The following is a 19,817-nucleotide window of genomic DNA, read 5'->3' on the forward strand; positions in this document are numbered from 1 at the left end:
GGTCTAACAAGGGTTTATCAGCTACACTCTGTCGTATACATGACTGTTTCTCTGAGATCCTTTGTTTGATAGGCCTCTTGCTTTTCCCAATGTATACTTAGTTGCATAGGCACAGAATGGCATATATAGCCATTCTGTTATTGCAATTTGTGTGGGTTTTCATCTCCCAATGTACATGGCCATAATCAAATAATGATTTAGTGTCTGTGAACTGGCAGGCTACACATGTGCCACACTTATGAAGTCCTCTCATGGGTGGTAGGCCCCAAATGGATTCCATAGAAGTCTTGGTCTTTGTTTTGCGATATGTGTGGACCAGATGTTCCCTTAGGTTTCTAAGGGTTTGTTAGCAAGGGCCCCATTGTTCTTCATGAGGAACAAATGTTTATTGATGGTCTTCTTTATGATGTTGCTAATCAGATTGTACGTAGTGTCGCACACCATTCTGTTCAGTGGTTTCTTTTCATTGTTGCCCAAACATATTTGTCTCAAGGTTTTGGCTGCCCATTTCCGAGTGTGTTTGACCGATCCTTTGGGGTAACCTCTTTGTAGAAGACATTGTTGGAGTCCCTCTGAGTGTTTCTAAAAGGTGTCTAGATCTGTATAGTTCCTACTGATGCACAGGAATTGCCCGTAGGGTAAATTCTCCTTTAAACCTACTGGGTGGTAGCTTTCGTAGTGAAGAAGACTGTTACGATCTGAGCTTTTCCGATACGATACAGTTCGGTATTCAATCCATTCCCTGATTTATAGATGTACAGGTCCAAATAGTCTATGGCATGGTAATCCCATGCCATAGTGAACTTAAATTGGGTATTACATAGGTAAATCCACTCTAGGAATGTAAGTAGTTGTTCCTTGGTGCCTAAATCATAAGGACATCATCAATATATCTTCGCCATAGTTGAATGCACAATTTGTATGGGTTTGTCTCTGAATAAATGTATTTGGTCTCATAGTCCACCATGTACATGTTGGCCACATCTGGTGCAAAAGTGGCTCCTATACGGACCACTGATCTGTTTGTACAATTTGTTTTTAAAACGAAAAAAGTTTTCTGTCATAGCTACACGGCTGCATTCCAGGATGGAATCCGTTGGCACACTGGTGGAATCTTCTCTGGTGTCAGGGAAAGATCTTAGAACTTCCAAGCCTTCTGCTTGAGGGAAGGTTGTATAGAGAGCTTCGACATCCATGGTGGTCAAAATGCATAGGTGGTCAGTCACGGTGGTGGCCAAGATGTTGATGGCTTGTGTGCTATCCTTAATGTATGATGTCATCTGGATCACAAAAGGTTTTAGGAACAAATCAGTGTATAGTTCCAGAAGTGAATCGCATGCAGGGCGTCCCGGAGGGTTTATTGGAGGGTTTATTGGATCCTTGTGTATTTTGAGGAGGATGTAGAACGCTGGTGTCCTCGGGTTGTTTTTAATGAGGGAGACTTGTTCGTCCTGGCAGATCCATCCATTGTGTTTCAGCTTGTGCGGTGAGGCTCAGGATTTCTTCACTCAGCCTTTTGGTTGGATTCATAACAAATTCCTTGTATGCTCTGTTGTCAGAGAGTAAACGTTCAAATTATTTTTCGTAGTCTTTGGTGTCCTGGATAACAATGCCTCCTCCCTTGTTGGCTGGCTTTTTGGTACGATTGTGGTCCATACTGAGAGTCTTTAGAGCAGTCCTTCCTTCCCGTGAGAGGTTGTCATGGTAGAAATTCCCTTTGTTGATTATGTCAAGAATTTTGTTCGTAACTATCTTATCGAACATGGTAAATTCTGGTGGTATCATGTGTTGTGGAGTGCCAAATCTGGACTTGTTGATGGTGTTCAGTGTAGTCCATGTCTCTCAAGTAGGGGAATGTCCTTTCTTCTTTGTAATTTAGAAGGACTTTCTTCAATTTCAGCACCTTTTTCTTAACAATGATTTCTTTAAACGTTGCGATTTCCTCATCTGAGGACTCCAATTTTTTCTTGTCGTCTTGAATTGTGAGATTTTCCAAGAATTGTTTGTCTATTTCTGCCAGCTGGTCCCCTTGCATCATACATTCTTCATTTGCAGTGTCTAAAGATAAGCCAATCTTGACTACATTTGTTGCCTACTCCATTGAGGTTTGTCTTAAACTTGGGGTTGTCGATGAATACTCTTGGGATGTTTTTGATTTGTATGATCCCTGACTTTAAATATTCTAGCATGAATTTTCCATGCATCGCTGTCCGCACCAGTTTCATATTTTTTTGATTGATCGTGTCTAGTTCGTTCTGATTCATTCCCCTTGTAGTTGATCCCAAGTCCGGGTTGAACTTTCTTTTTGGCACCCATCAATCTCTGGTAATGTTCATCTGTGAATGATACTATATTTACATTTTCCATACTAGTGAAGTGATTGACTAGACTGTAGTCTCTTATTACACCACAGCCACCAGCAATAAGAAGTCACTGCATGAAGAGCCTGTGTTATGGGGTGTCCCTCCCAGGGCAGGTGGTCTACAGCTCCTTACTGTAAGCATTCCAGTCTTCCTCCCAGTATGGTCATGGTGTCCCTCCCAGGGCAGGTGGTCTGCACCCCTTACTGTAAGCACTCCAGGCTTCCTCCCAGTATGGCCATGTCCCATTACCAGCTCTGTAGCCACTGCATTACACACTAACGGGAACAGCCCACTGCACATGGAGAGTCTGTGTTATGGGGTGTCCCTCCCAGGGCAAGTGGTCTGCTGCCCCTTACTGTAAGCACTCCTGGCCTCCTCCCAGTATGGTCATGTCCCATTACCAGCCCTGTAGCCTCTGCATTACACACTAACGGGAACAGCCCACTGCACATGAAGAGCCTGTGTTATGGGGTGTCCCTCCCAGGGCAGGTGGTCTGCAGCCCCTTACTGTAAGCACGCCAGTCTTCCTCCCACTATGGCAATGTCCCATTACCAGCCCTGTAGCCTCTGCATTACACACTAATGGGAACAGCCCACAGCACATGGAGAGCCTGTGTTATGGGGTGTCCCTCCCAGGGCAGGTGGTCTGCTGCCCCTTACTGTAAGCCCTCCAGGCTTCCTCCCAGTATGGCCATGTCCCATTACCAGCCCTGTAGCCTCTGCATTACACACTAATGGGAACAGCCCACTGCACATGGAGACCCTGTGTTATGTGGTGTCCCTTCCAGGGCGGGTGGTCTGCAGCCCCTTACTGTAAGCCCTCCAGGCTTCCTCCCAGTATGGACACATCCCATTACCAGCCCTGTAGCCTCTGTATTACACACTAATGGGAACAGCCCATTGCACATGGAGAGCCTGTGTTATCGGGAGTCCCACCACATCCCATTTTCCTGTATTGCCGGAAATTCCTGCAGAACCAAATCTTATACTATTTTCCTTGTTCTATTTCCCTGTACTAAGCAAGCATGCGAAGGACCACTCAAGTATTTTTAACCTCGAGAATATCCTCCTTTGTAAGTCCCTTATATCTCCCATAAATCCACCACTCCATTAGTGACGTGAACCCTAGACGACCTACCCTCTTCCGCGAGGCAACCTACTGAACAAGGCAATCGCTCTCCTTACAGTGTCCACTATTCAGTGCACCTACCATCATTTCTATTGCTGCTTGCTGCCCACACACTATGCTGCAATGTTTTCCTGCATTTGTACAGCGCCTCCTGCCATAGGTTGTGGTGTCGAAGCACTTTGCCTGTCAGAGAGGCAAAGGAGGAGTGTGACAGAACATGCAGTATCGGTAGGAAGGAGCAAAGTATGGCAGATAGTTGGGATGAGGGCGGAGACTAGATAAGATGCTTAGGAAGTCAAGGGAAAGAAAAGGTTGGAGGAGATATGTGTACAATTGGACCAAATTTATCGTGGGGTTCAATTGTATTTATGGGACGCAGCCCCGAAAAGGAGAAATAGCTGGAGAGAGTTGCCAGGGGACCTGCTTGGGCTTTACTCACCCGCATGGTGAGCTTGGGCATGTTGAAGCCATGCCCAAGAAAACACAGATGACAAAGCCCTTCTTCTTACTTCTCTGTGCCCCAACAGCATTTGGGGGGGGTTTTGTGTCAGAAATCTGAATTTGCCCATCTGGCAAAAGCTCCTGTTTCTCAGTGAAATAGCTGAGCTGATGCTGTGTCATTATCGGCAGTGCAGCAACATTTGGTGAGGGCTGGCAGGCTGCTGTTTGGAATAGGGTTATCAAGGAACATTTGAGCTTGAATAAATCAAAATGGCTGCCATTCAGACCTCCCATGGTGCCTCTGAAGGAAACGTCCACAATAGAAGACCGACCAGTTCCACCAATCGCTTGCAGAGTTATATACACGCTGGTAAAACCTGTCTCCCCGCCTCCTGGATGCGACGTTAATGTGTTGTATTTCTGTTTGTGAATTAATTACACGTATTGTTTTCTTATACATTTCTTTGTTTGTGAAGTTCTTTTATTTAAACTGTGCACTGTTTCCTTCATAGGGTATTGTGATCTTTCTTGGACTGCCACCAGATCCCACATACTGCATCGGAGCAGGACACAGGTGTGATGTCCCTTCATAAAAAGGATTGGGGGTCATGTACTTCACGAGGAGTGGGATGCTATGACAGCAACTGTCTGGTAAGCCGGCTTGTGATGACGCCTACTGCACTTCTATTACTAATACTACTAGTAATAATTACAATAACAATAGTAACTACTACTAATAAGAATACTAGGGAGAATACCACTGCTATCACTAATGATTACACAGCCACATAAATAGCACATGACCTAACTATGGCTTAGATAATAAATACTATGTTTGCATTTCATTGTACACATATCTACCTCCTAAGCAGGTAAATGCTGATAGCTGCTGGTTTCCAAATGCATATGATATGATAGGATAGGTTATTTATAACGTGCTTAATGCCCAGAGGTTTCTAAGCGCGGACCCGTGTATCGGACCTGAGGTGGCCCGTATCGTCTTGCTTCCAAGGCGAGCGCGTTTTCCTGAGCTATCCTCCCTATATGCATAGGCCACCACAAGTTCATTTTTGCACCGTAGTAGAAAATAAAGTTGGGGAGGGCGAAGGGGGCTGTTTAAGACTCTGTTCTTCATGTCAATAATGTTGGGTGAATAGATGACTCTATGCCAGGGAGTCTGCACCCGGGATGATCTCTGATCCACTAATTGGCCGCGCAACTCCTCTCTTTCAAATGATCAGTTCTAACCATTGTGAGGGTGCAGAAGGAGGTGGCATGATTGTTGGCATAGACTGTTATTGGTTCAAAATAAAGAGGAAGCCTACCTCCCCCTAACTCTAAGAGGGGGATCCCTGCCTCTACTAAGGAAGTAAGCACTCTGTCCGAATGAAAAAGAGTCCACCGTTGTGTGTGAAAATGGCTGCCTCTATCCCTTACACTAGCAACTAAACGAAAGAGATACTGGATCTTCTTGCTCCAGAAGAATGACTCCCCTTTTCTGAACACTGGGCTATAGTGCCAGTGGGCAGCTAGGAACAGCGGCTGTGAGAATGACTCCCTTCTTCTGGGCACTGGGTTATAGTGCCAGTGGGCAGCTGGGAACTGCGTCTGTGAGAATGACTCCCTTCTTCTGGACAGTGGGCTATAGTGCCAGTGGGCAGCTAGGAACTGCGCCTATGAGAATGACTCCCTTCTACTGGACACTGGGCTATAGTGCCAGTGGGCAGCTGGGAACTGCGCCTGTGAGAATGACTCCCTTCTTCTGGGCACTGGGCTATAGTGCCAGTTGGCAGCTGGGAGCTGCGCCTGTGAGAATGACTCCCTTCTTCTGGACAGTGGGCTATAGTGCCAGTGGGAAGCTGGTAGCTGCGCCTGTGAGAATGACTCCCTTCTTCTGGGCACTGGGCTATAGTGCCAGTGGGCAGCTGGGAACTGCGCCTGTGAGAATGACTCCCTTCTTCTGGACAGTGGGCTATAGTGCCAGTGGGCATTTGTGAACTGCGCCTGTGAGAATGACTCCCTTCTTCTGGGTACTGGGCTATAGTGCCAGTGTGCAGCTGGGCCTGTGAGAATGACTCCCTTCTTCTGGTCTCACTTCCTTTCCAGGATACAACACAAAGCTACAGCTTGAGATGCTGTAAAGTTCTTAGTTCAAACTCAAAAGTTCCAACTCACACATCATCCTTTATTGCCCATCATTTTTCTTACTATTGGGTTTCTGGAGAATGTCTCCCTTCTCCAGGTTTCTTGTTCTCAACACTTTCACAGTGCCAGGAGAATGACTCCCTTTCCTGGGGCCTTCTGCTGCTTGGTTTCATGATACGCAACACCATGTGGCATGGCTTCCTTTCCTTGATCTTTCTTGACTTCAACGGTACACAACACCAGGGGTATGGCTTCCTTCCCCTGATCTCACTTGGCTTGTAATTTCACTGTCAAAGGTGGAATTACCCACTTCCCTGGGCCCTTCCAAGACTCTTTACCACAGTTCACGAAGGCTGGGGAATAACTCCTTTCCGCAGGCCCTTCTGACTCTTTGTCACAGTTCACAAAAGCTGGTCGAATGACCCACTTCCCTGGGCCCTTCCCAGGCTCTTTTTCACAGTTCACGAAGGCTGGGGGAATGACTCCCTTCCCCAGGCCCTTTCCAGGCTCTTTGTCACAGTTCACGAAGGCTGGGGGAATGCCTCTCTTCCCCCATGTGCTTCCCAGGCTCTTTGTCAGAGTTCATTAAGGCTAGGGGAATGACCCCCTTCCCTCTTCCCTTCCAGGCTCTTTGTCACAGTTCACAAAGGCTGGGGAACTACCCCTTTCCCCAGACCCTTCTCCGGCTCTTTGCTACAGTTCATGAAGGCTGGGGACTGACTCTTTTCCCCAGACCCTTCTCAGGCCCTTTGTTGCAGTTCTTGAATGCTGGGGGAATGACTCCCTTCCCTCTGCCCGTCCAGGCTCTTTGTCACAGTTCACAAAGGCTGGGGAATTACTCCTTTCTCCAGACCCTTCTCAGGCTCTTTGTCACAGTTCACGAAGGCTGGGGGAATGACTCCCTTCCCCAGGCCCTTCCCAGGCTCTTTGTCAGAGTTCACAATGGCTGGGGAATTACTTCTTTCCCCAGATCCTTCCCAAGCTCTTTTACACAGTTAATGAAGGCTGGGGGAATGAATCCCTTCCCCCGGCCCTTCCCAGGCTCTTTGTCACAGTTCATGAAGGCTGGGGGAATGCCTCTCTTCCCCCCTGTTCTTCCCAGGCTCTTTGTCACAGTTCATGAAGGCTAGGGGAATGACTCCCTTCCCTCTTCCCTTCCAGGCTCTTTGTCACAGTTCACAAAGGCTGGGGAACTACCCCTTTCCCCAGACCCTTCTCAGGCTCTTCGCTACAGTTCATGAAGGCTGGGGAATGACTCTTTTCCCCAGACCCTTCTCAGGCCCTTTGTTGCAGTTCTTGAATGCTGGGGGAATTACTCCCTTCCTTCTGCCTGTCCAGGCTCTTTGTCACAGTTCACAAAGGATGGGGAATGACTCCTTTCCCCAGATCCTTCCCAAGCTCTTTTTCACAGTTCATGAAGGCTGAGGGAATGACTCCCTTCCCCCGGCCCTTCCCAGGCTCTTTGTCACAGTTCATGAAGGCTAGGGGAATGACTCCCTTCCCTCTTCCCTTCCAGGCTCTTTGTCACAGTTCACAAAGGCTGGGGAACTTACCCTTTCCCCAGACCCTTCTCAGGCTCTTCGCTACAGTTCATGAAGGCTGGGGAATGACTCTTTTCCCCAGACCCTTCTCAGGCCCTTTGTTGCAGTTCTTGAATGCTGGGGGAATGACTCCCTTCCCTCTGCCTGTCCAGGCTCTTTGTCACAGTTCACAAAGGCTGGGGAATTACTCCTTTCTCCAGACCCTTCTCAGGCTCTTTGTCACAGTTCACGAAGGCTGGGGGTATGACTCTCTTCCCCCGACCCTTCCCAGGCTCTTTGTCACAGTTCATGAAGGCTGGGGGAATGACTCTTTTCCCCTGGCCCTTCCAGGCTCTTTGTCACAGTTCATGAAGGCTGAGGGAATGACTCCCTTCCCCCGGCCCTTCCCAGGCTCTTTGTCACAGTTCATGAAGGCTAGGGGAATGACTCCCTTCCCTTCCAGGCTCTTTGTCACAGTTCACAAAGGCTGGGGAACTTACCCTTTCCCCAGACCCTTCTCAGGCTCTTCGCTACAGTTCATGAAGGCTGGGGAATGACTCTTTTCCCCAGACCCTTCCAGGCTCTTTGTCACAGTGCACGAGGCCTGCGGGAATGACTACCTTCCTCTGGTCTTTCTTATACTTTGTAAGGTCGTCCACAATGCTGGAGGCATGCAAATCTCCCATTGGTTTCTCAATTCTATGGATGCTGGTCCAGACCCGTATTTCTTTCTGGTTTCTGGTTCACTACCTTTTTTGTGCTCTGACTTGCTCTCCTGCTCTCCTTCAGAGCATGTTGGCTCGCTACTGGCTCCCCACGTTAGTGTGCACTTGAAGGCTCAGTCTCTCTCTCCCTCCTCTCCATCTATTAGCACATCATTAATAGATGTTTACCTGCGTGTATTGATCAGGTGCAATAACCAAAGTGGAAATGCAAATTAATAAAGTGAAGGGCCACGATGGTTCCAAATGTAGCTCTGTTGCAGAGATCTGTGATTCAAACAAAATAAGTGATAGTCGCACACAGCCTGCTACAAAATCACATACCTGCACCAGAAAGCGCTATTTCAAAAAACAAACAGCATCACTGTGTTGCAGGCCCAGAGCTCGGCCCATTCAAAGATGTTTTGTAAAAACTGGTCAGCCAGCCCCTGTGATCCTGGACAAATCATGCTACCTCGCTGAATAGCGCTGTGCTGCCCTCGATGAAAAGGTACTCCTTCCCACTTTAATGTGGCTTTGCTTTGACCATGGCCTGCTATTTCCTTCCACGTAGACCCTTTGAGCGGAGGGAGTCCAAGACGGAAGACGGTCGGCCAAACGTTACAAGATTCTGACCACCTTAATTTTCAAGTCTCCTTTTCTGTTACAAATAATGGTTGCTGTTTCGCACAATCTCAAAAGCTTGTACAGTCCCTTGCCCGCTATGGTGCAGAACTTTGGGGCTATGAGAAGCCGACTGCTTACTCAAATGCTGCTGACAATTTCTGGAGGGAACGTTTGGCCCTGCCAAAGTCAGCACAGATAGTTGCCATGCATGCTGAATTGGTATTAGAGTGTGTTACTAATGTGTTGGGAATTGTGCTGAGTTCATCGGGGACCACCACACTGTCGCTGCCTGGTTTGAAGGATAGCACTTAATTATGTAGAGTTCAGAAAAATTAAGAGAGATCTCTGCGATTAATTGCTAGAGCAGGCTCTTCCGTCATGACACGTAACCAATTGATGCCAAGTTTGCATTAATAACGAGTAGGTACAGTTAAACGGAGAGAAGAAGGTCATGCTGAAAAGCGAGAGTCGGCCAATGGCATCAGTGGTTTAGGCGATGGTCACCAACCATAGTTGCATTGGTGCATCAGGGTTAAGCCCGATTGCACCACCTTCCATCGGTAGCAGCAACTGCTGGTTGGAGCAGCCTGGATTTGGCCTCTTGTCATTCCCTTTTTTGCCTTCATCAGACTGAATGTTTTATTTTTCTGTTGTATTTGCCAGGAAATTAGATGAAGATAATTATGACAAATATCCACAATTATCAGGGGAACTGGGAACAAAATTGTAAAAAAAAATGTGTAAACATTTTTTTAAATCAATAAAAAAAATGTAAAAAAAACAAATCCACAATGGGCTTGAGGCAATGAAGACCCGCCTTACTATTTTTATTGATGGCCCCCAGGTAAGAGGTAACATGGGCTCTGCAACACACTGTTCAGCTGGCACTATGAATTGAAGGCACAGACAGAAGAAGGGTGTTAGTTTAGCCTGAAGACTAAAGGAAACTGATTTTGTAGATGACTTTGCTGTTGTGCCTATTATAATGGATAATCATGGATTTCTTTACTTGGACAGTAATGTTAAGGATTTTATGTAAGTGTATATTGCTATGCAGGTTTTGATAACTGAGATCCGAAAGTCATACTTAGGCGCTGACCAATTGATACTTGATATTTAATACATATTAATGTCCACACTTGGCAAGTGTTTGCAATAATTATTGGTTTATTGTTGGTCATGTGCTTCAAACAATGGTTGTCACTCTTGTGACATACATTCCCGTTGGTCAAGGCTTCCATAGAGTACCAAGTGCTGACACGTGTTTCAACCTTAAGGTTTTTCTCAAGGCAAGTTTATTGGATGTGTGGTCCCGGTTGATAGTGAAAAAGGTCAATGGAGTCCAGTGTACTGGAAAGTACCTGTTCCCGGATGAGTGTGTGCGTTGTCTCTGGTCCTGATGTGATCTGCTGTGTGAAGCAATCTATGTATATTGCTATGCAATTTGTATAATATGTATTCCTTTCATGGCATTGCATGTATATGTACATTGTATGTTTGAAATGTCATATGAATACACTGACCTTCAACTTGAGCAGTAGATCCCTGACGTGGATCGACTGCGTTCCAGTTTCGACGTTGACTGATTCCAGGGTGGCCAAGTGGAAATCACGTCATGTGGATGAACGTTCTTTAATGTGGGTGTGCGCGGAGCCTATCATGACTCCTAATTTGAATTCAGGACGTACATATACGCACTTAGCACTCAAGGGATTGCATTTACCTGTTCAAGTTTTGTTCTTTAGCCCTGGTTGCATGTTATGTGACCCTCCAGTTGTTTTGTACTTCGTCTATCAGCCCCAACCATCATGGTCAGTGGCAAAGGAACATGGGAGTTGTAGTCCAAACCTTCTGGAGAGCCACAAAGGTCGCTTTTACTACTCCGAGCCGATCGGTATTTTATAGAGCAAATAAATCACTGTTGTGATGCTCCTTAAATGCCATCAGACCAATCATATTCAAGGTGGGACAGCGCACTAAAGATCTCTGCTTTTTCCCTAAATTCTCTTGGTGATAGGTGGGGGGCATTTCAGCTGAGACAATCGTCGGAAGAATGTGGCATCCCCTGAGATCATCGCTACACATAGAGAAAGATAGGTTGTGATGATGTTATCAACCTTCCTATAAAGGGAGAGCAATGTATGCAGTACTCTCAACCAGACCCATGTGAGATGAGCGTGGCCTACCTAGGGCTGGCTGTCCATACGGGTTGACTAAATAAAACAGGTGCGTGGCACAAAGACCATGGTGGCGTCCCTTGCTGGACATTGAGGGGTGAACGAGTGTGACGTGTGACTCGCCCCTCTTGCTGGTTTTGCTGTCGGTCTGTGGAATGTACTGATGATTGCTTCCTGTGATGTAGTCTGGGATCAAAGGTCATGTGATGTCACTTCCACCATATTCATGATTCTGGTGAATCGCTCCACAGACTTGCCAACAACTTTAGCAGCGATGTCCAACACACTAAACATATATGGTCTCAGACTACTAACACCGGAGACTGGCACGCCTGCCTTCCTATGCTGCTCACGAACCTTGACCATCCCCAGGTGCCGTTGCTTTAATAAGGAAGCTTTAGAGTACATAATAAGCAGAGCCTTGTCTGCGGAATCCTTGTTATTTTTCAAACAGTTGAGCCGCCGGTGTCATGCATCCGCTGGCCTCCCCGCGTACTCTGGCGGCTGCGCCTCTCTCCGTTTTGACAATTACCGTGTTCAGTTGGGCGTTTGGTCATGGCGTCTTGGACCTTCAGGTTAATTGAATCTGTTTGGATTTTGTTTTGTTTTGGTCGTCTGCTGCTTAGCTGACTTTTTTCTGACTGAGCAGCATTAGCACAGGGCTCAGCCGTGTGCATTTCATCCGTGGATGAAGAGCCCGCTCGGGTTCTGCTTTTGGAGTCGATGGCGGAGTAATGGTCTGTTTTCCCGCCATTGGAAGGAGCTCGTTTGAGGTAGCGCAATTATCTAATCATCTCTGCTCAGTTGGGGCCAGACTTGTTGGTTTCTGCGGATGATATAATCGTATGCACTCCTCAGGAGTAGTAAGTTACCAGCACCCCAAAAAATTGATACAGTTCTACCCGCTGACATGTGACTTTCAATGTGTAGACTAGACTTAGAAGCACATTCTCCCCTAAACAGCCTACAGCATCCAGTATTGGCTCTCTTATCACAGCCTATGATAAGTTTATATTGAATGTGTGACCTAGTGTTGTTGGTGGTTTATGCCATTCTTTATTATAATCTTAAACAACATAGTTAGTGGAACCAGCTTTGCCCATAGATGGAGGTGCATTCCTTAATCCTGGAAGACCAGTTGCTTTTTAGCCTATGCCATATCTGACGGTGATCCAGACACCAATCAGTGTTTGACCTATCCGTGACCATGGAAACCAAGGTGCAGTCTGTACACCTCATCAAACGAAGGGATGGGTTTTCATTGGATGTCATGCTTGCTCACTGGTTGGGAGGATCTTGGGATGCCTCCCGCCTTCATATCTGATGCACAATTTGGTAAACGTTTTCTATGGACCCTGTGAGTAGGGGCAGGATTTCCAGTTAACCACTATTGGCCATATCCGGGTTGGCCTTTGGATCTGTCACCAGAGCTTTCCACTATTCTGTCTGTGTTGTTATTGTGAGTCATGGATTTAGTTCTCCATTTGACATCATCTATTACAGTGAGAATATCCATTCCTTTGGGGAAATTGACACAATGTTGCAGCTGAGTCTTTGTCAGTCAGGTGCACCGGGGCAGTACATTCACCTTCTGGTTATAGCGCATTCTCTGTTCTCCAGCATCGTTCTCACTCTCGCCATGGAGACAGTGTCGCTTGGAGTGTTTGGGAATGGGAAGCACAGTAGCTAAGTCCTGCTTGAGGAAAATGCTGCGGAATGTGGATTCTGAGTGGCCCTCAAGTTTGTCCGGTAATAAGGTGAAGTTGCCCAGAGTAAGAAACTGTTTAGCAGAGCAGGCACCCATTTCCAGGAATTTGGCAAACCAGTTCCAAAAGGTCCTGTGTGCCATGGACTCTTGGGAGGCGACGATGGTTGAAGTGCGTGTCAATGAGAGAAACGTAGAAATCCCTGTTAGCACTATAAAGAGAAGATTTGAGAGAGTCAAGGGCAGAGAGGTACAACTGCAGGTCCTCGTGAGAGTGGGGGCACCTCCATTTGTATAGGAGTTGATGCATGTCAGTGCAGAGACCAGGTTTAGCAGGGCAGACACCCGTTTCCAGCCACGGGCTCTTGGGATGCAAGGATGGTTTTCAAGCATGAAAAGGGAGATGATGTTGTTAACGAGTGGTTGTTCTGGTTCTGGAAGGGGTGTTTGGAGCATTGGGGATGAGTGATGGCCAGAGGGGGACTTCCAGAGGATGTCTGGGCCTCCCCTCTTTCTCCGGGCTTATCATTGGTGCCCAGCATGTACCCGATCAGGAATTGCGTTCATAATGGTGCCTGAAGGGCTGTGGTGAACCATTTCTCCAGTGTTAAGAGGTAGTTTAGAACCTTCTGTTGAGGCCAATGATAAAAGCATTCAATCATTCCCACTGGACTGAAGGTGCAAGCAACAGCAGAGGCAGGGTGATTTAGGATGCCGGTGGCATCAGCAATATGAACCCTGGGTAGTGATGTCTCAGGGATATGCAAATCATGGCCAGAACATGTTGTTAGGGATCCGGCAGAATCAGCAATAGACCCAGGAGCATGAGCAGGGCCAGGTGAGTTGCATTTAATGGTGTAACCCGGACGGGTGATAGACATAGAAGTAGGACTACAGTTTTAGTTGACAGAAACACAAAAGATGCACTACAGCTAAGTAAGCTCGAAGTTGGCACATAGTGTCAGTTGCAAGGGCTGGAATCCCTCATGGTGGCACAAAGTCACTAGCCTGGGCAACAAAAGATGTTCAGGATGGCAGTCACAATCCGATTTTCTGACCCTGAAGCGATTATGTGCAACTAAGGAACGTGGATTACAATTGGGCAGGAGGAAACCATGTGGAGACTCAGACAGTCCGCTTGCAACAGGTGCATGTTACAACATTTTGCAAACATTAGTGTTTCTAACATTAGGTGCAGTGGACGCCGCCAGCCAGGCACATTTCCAGACATGGGCTACAGTCCTTTTTTACAAAACATTGTTATCTGGAGTCCTACTGGTTGAACTCAAGTTAACTACAAGGATTGGTTTGTAAATTGAAAGCCCCCTGTCTAGGAAAGTGGTGTCGTGGTGGTATGGAGTTATCTGGCCAGCATATCATCTCAAAATCACTGTTTACCAGCAGTATCCCTCTATAGTCAACATGTGTGTTGCACAGTGTCAATGGATTGAAAGTAGCGGGATGCTGACAATTCAGTTTCAGAGTGATCATTAATGCTAAAGGGTATGTGGAAAGGTGTATTTCAGACATAAAATGATGTGTCTTAAAAGCAGCCATCACTAGACGTGGCTCAGCGGCCATTTTACATCCATTAACCACAATCGCAGGAAGGTGAAAAAAAGTGGCAGAGATTTTAAAAATCCTCCTCTGCATAACATGGCTCGGTGGGACCCGCTCCCACAACCACTTACACTCCCACATTGTTTGAAACAATGTTCTGCATTGCCAGATGGCAGGGTATGATTAAAGCCTCTGTATGGTGACCAGATTACCAAAATAAAAAAACAGGATGGCCGATAGACATAGAAGTGGGATTACTGTTTTAGCAGACAGAAACACACAAGATGGACTACAACACCAATAGGACTCCACTAAAACTGTAGTTCTTCTTCTATGTCGGTGGCCTGTGTTGTATCCACCTCACGTCACGTTAACGCGATGACATGAGGCGCAATAAAGGGCCTGCCTGCTGGAAGCTGGCAGAGCGGAGCAGAGCAAATACTCAGCATGACGTGCTTTATTTAGCTCCCGATCTGCGCCCGTGCTGACACCCTAACGCGGCCTACAAGCGTTCCATGCCCTGTCGCAGCACCGGCATGGGGGTGTAACACTGGCGACGAGGAGTCAGTACGAATCACATATCTCAGCTGACAACGTGGCGGATTGATCACTACCAACACCAGCCAACAATTTTTTGAACTGCTGAGGAGACACACTCTTTGGCAAGCATTTACTGCAGAACTACGTGTCTACAAACAAGCAAAACAACACGTGCAATGTTTTTTCTTCTTGAACAACATAGTGAAATAAAAACGAACCCCAGGCAAGGGTGGATCAGCACACAGGACACACACCACATGTGAGGGGGAAGACAGTCCTGCCCCCCCATTAAAACAGAAGTGAACACTCCTCACGCGCAGCAAAATGGCTACAGGGTTTTCCACACCCACTGCCAATATGCCGGTAAGGCTGGCAGCATCACTGTCACCCCAGACACCATCCCTTCATCACCAAGGAGGTGTAACAGTAGCGCTTGGACCATTCGACCCCTACATGGACCCATCATAAGTGGTGCCTCGTTGGACAATTTGTATCCAGAACTTTGAAATGGCCATGGACTGCAAGGACATCAACACACCAAGGAAAATGAAATCGCACCTACTGCTTAATGTAGGGGATGATGTGTTCCACTTTTCAACTCACTGGAGACAGGCGACGGCGCAGACACATACCAACTAGCCAGAGATGCTCTAAGTGAACATTTCATGCCACAACTCAAATCAAACGTGGAGACTTTCAATTTCTGCACCACAGTGCAATCGGAAGAAGAGACCCTAGATGCATGCCACACAAGGTTGAGGCGGTTAGCACCGTCCTGCGAATTCCATGACAATGAAAAAGAGATAAGGCGCCAAATAATAAATGATATGTCATCTGGGAAACTGCGCAGAGTGGTCTTGAGTGAGAAAGGGATGACATTGGAAAGGATACTTGAGTACGGATGCCAGCGTGAGTTGTCACATGCAAGGGCAGCCCAAATGGGCACCACCCCCCAGAAACTGCAAGTGGCACCAATAACCGTAACCATAGCGCAGGTAACAAACTGGCCCTCACAAATGATAAGATATGATATGGTAGGTTATTTATAACAAGCTTAATACCCAGAGGTTTCTAAGCGCAAACCTGGGGATAGAACCTGTGTTGCTGGGATGACAACAGCAAGACACATAACTCTCCACAATGGCAGCCAAGAATCCCTGGTCCAACAGAGTGTTTGGTGCGGAGGGGAATGACACATTAAAAGAAATTGCCTAGCACAAAGGATCACATGGGGAGCCTCTGGCTGAAGAGACCATTATGCACTTGTCTGCAGAGCATTGGCATGCCAGAACCAACACCCACAACCGCTGCCCACAAAACACTCTACAAAGAAGAAGAAAAAAGTAGAGACACACTTGGTAGGAAGTTGCACCTCATCTCGCTACTAAATCAAGGCAGCGACACGCAGAAGAAGAAAAAGAAAAGGACAACGTGCTTGTAAATATACAGGCACAAGAGAAGTTGATGACTATCAACACAAGGGCATCAGTAAATGTCATGCTAACAAGCATGTTCCGGAAACTGTGCCCGCAGCCCACACCCAAGCACATATACACTCAACTGTTTGCCTATGCCAGCAAGGAACCGCTCGCAGTGGTGGGGCGATTCTGAACCACATTGAGTAGGGATGACATAATCATCAACACCAAAATATATGTGGTCAATGCTGGCATTGAGTGTCTATTCAGTTGGGAGGCAGTGGAAAACTTGGGACACATCCAATTCATTTGTGATGTAACTGACTCTACTGAGATCTCCAGCCTACTGGCCAAACACCTAAGCATTCTACAAGGCATTGGATACCTCAAAGAAAAGCTGATCAAGCTCCACATTGATCAAACAATGCAGCCACGGACAGTCTGTCACAGAAAAACCCTTTTCACATGAGGGACATTGAAGCTAAAGAACTGCATGAACTTAAAAGGCTGGCATCATCAAGCAAGTGACCGGCACAACTCATTGGATCTCCCCAATGGTTGTCACGAAAAAGCCCAAACAACCCAGGAATGTACGGATATGCATAGATATGTGCCTACCCAATGCAACCGTAAAAACGGAGGAACACATCATCCCGACATTGGACCAGATCATCACAGACCTCAAAGGGTCGATGATCTTCTCCAAAATAGACCTCAACACCAGCTACCACCAGCTCAATTAGACCGAGACTCATGGTACATAACAACTTTCTCGACCCACCTGGGTCTGCGGCATTACAAGAGGCTGAGCTTCGGGATATCTTCGGTTGTGGAAGTATTCCAACAGGCCATCCAGGAAGTAATCCAAGGCATCCCCGGCGTACTTAACCTCAGTGATGATATTGTCATCCATGCTGAAAACAGGGAGGAACATCTGAGTTGTCTAGAAACAGTCCTTGACAGGTTTTATAAAGCAGGACTCAAAATCCACAGTGACAAATGCAAGTTCTTCAAGGTGAAATCACGTTTTATGGCTATGTCTTCAATAAAGAAGGGGTATCAGCTGACCCCCAGAAGGCATCAGACATAAAAGAAGCCTCCCCTCCAAGCACGCCCACAGAAGTGTGCAGCTTTTTGGGCATGGCCACGTACTGTGGCAGATCTATCCTCAATCTGGCCACCATGTCAGAGCCGCTCCGAGAACTCACCAGGCAGAATGTGTAATGGGAATGGAGCCCACATGAGCACATCAAGAAATCATTGTCAGCCGACACAATGATGGCTTACTATGACCCAGCTCTGGCCATGGAACTATACATGAATGCAACCCTGGTGCATACGTCACGGACAGGGGAAGCCCAACCGATTGCATACGCATCCAGAGCTCTCACACCAAATGAACAGATGTACTCCCATATCGAGAAAGAAGCCATAGCGGTGCTTTGGGGATGCTGACATTTCCACATCTATCTTTACAGGGCAGAGATTCAGAACATTAACCGACCACAAACCACTGCTCCTTATCTTCACTAGCTCATCTGTACACACTCCAGCCAGGATAAGAAAGTGGTTACTGCACCTGTAGCAGTAGGAGTTTAAGTTAGTGTAGCAGGCGGGGGCGGACAACCCTGCAGACTTCTTATCCAGGCACCCACGCCCGGCGACATGAGGAGAAGTGGATGAGGCAGAGGAGACACAGGAGCACATCTGTAAAGTCATTAATGTCACAATGCCCAAAGTCGTCAGCATTGCAGACATCATTGAGGCCACGCAAGATGACCCATGTTGTGATATCATCAAAAACACCATAACAGTAGGGGACTGGAACACTTTTCTTTGAAATGTTCACAAAGTATGACAGCGGTCCAGATAATTCCTGACAGGGATGTTCCCAGTGCGGCAGGAACTGTCCATCATCAGCGAGGGTGTGATCCTAAGAGGCACCCGGATAGTTATCCCTTGTAGCCTAAAAAACAGGATTGTCTCCCTTGCCCATGATGGACACCAGGGGATCGTCCATATGAAGGCCAGGATAAGACACTGGATGTGGTTTCCTAACCTAGACACAAAGTTAGAGGACATCGCCATGGCCTGCCACCGATGCCAAATCACAGGGGCACCCCTACACCCTGAACCGATACAATCGGAGGAACGCAGATTCTCGAAGTGGGACACCATCAGCATCAATTTGTGTACTGTACTGGGGTGACACCTATCTCCTAGTAGAATTTGATTACCACAAACAGTACCCTGAAGTGGAGATCATCAACTCCACCTCTGCTGACACAGTCATTCCTGCACTGGAGAATGTTTTTGCGACAAAAAGTCTACCACGACATGTCAAGAGTGACAACGGACCACCTTTTCAGAGGACAGACATGAAGAAATACATGGAAGAGCTCTATATCCAACACCACCACATCACCCCCCGTTGGCCACAAGTTAATGGGGATGAGGAGATTCATGAGGACAATCAATAAGGTGCTACGTTTCTCCAAGCATCAAAAAAGCCACTGGCGGGTGGAATTATACCGAGTCACACCTCATAGCTCCACCAATGTACGCCCACAGACCTCATGTGCATGGGGCAATGGTAAACCTGTCCATTCCCCATCACCCGAGCAAGGGTGTGGATGACATTGACAGCGGATGGTCTCCCGCAAAAAGTGATGCGACAAATAAGTACATGAGCCACAAGAGAAACGCCAGGGAAACCAGACACAAAGTGGGCGACAGTGTATTGGTGTTTCAAAACCCCACGAAGTCAAAACTACAGTCGAGATATTACCACCAACCATGGAAGATAACAAGGACTGAAGGGTCGATGGTGATGGCAAGGAGAGGACAGCAAGCCGTCACGAGAAACGCCTCCTGGTTCTAGAAAGTGCCAGAGGGGATGTGGATGTACGGAAGTGAGTAACTACAAGGCGACGATGAGCCTGCACAGCACCATCCAGCGCCAATAGTCAAGGAGGACGACACTCGAGGTGGCAGCCCAGGTGAGCTATCGGACGAAGAAGATGCGCCCGACCAGAGAGCAGGTGAGCAGGATGGGGGAGGTGAATCAGAGACAATGCCGCCACTGCGGCTCCATAGATATATTCTGAGGACCGCTCCAAAAGTCCCAGTGAGGCTGCGAGTGGTGAAGGCCACAAAAACTGGTTGGGATTTTGTTCCTTGGAAGCAAGGGGAGTGCCTCGCCTGCATTGGACTTCAGTATGCAGGGGGGGCATGGTTCTCCACCATTATTGTTAAAGTTCTGTTTATTTAAAATAAAGGAAGAATGTTGTACCTGCCTCACCTCAATTTAAGGCAATAACGTGAGACGCAATAAAGGGCCCACCTGCCGGAAAACGGCAGAGCGGAGCAGAATTAATACTCAGCATGACATGCTATATTGAGCTCCCGATCTGTGCCCATGGTGAAACCCTGGCGCGGCCTGCAAGCATTCCATCCCCCACCAGCACCATTGGATGCAACAGCTTTTGCAA

At 47.3% G+C, this 19,817-nt stretch overlaps 1 protein-coding gene across 3 annotated transcripts in view; it reads left to right on the plus strand.

The window, feature by feature from the left end:
- Positions 1-19,817, plus strand: part of LOC138566230 (G-protein coupled receptor 22-like) — a 1,714,615-nt gene that overhangs the window by 1,075,070 nt on the left and 619,728 nt on the right. For all 3 annotated transcript variants that reach the window (XM_069643296.1, XM_069643294.1, XM_069643295.1), the window contains one exon: positions 4,446-4,584. The gene's annotated coding sequence lies outside the window, so the exon portion shown is untranslated. The remainder of the gene's footprint in view (positions 1-4,445; positions 4,585-19,817) is intronic.

This window comes from Ambystoma mexicanum, chromosome 2p (assembly GCF_040938575.1).
Source record: "Ambystoma mexicanum isolate Mex_15411 chromosome 2p, UKY_AmexF1_1, whole genome shotgun sequence".
NCBI lineage: Eukaryota > Metazoa > Chordata > Amphibia > Caudata > Ambystomatidae > Ambystoma > Ambystoma mexicanum.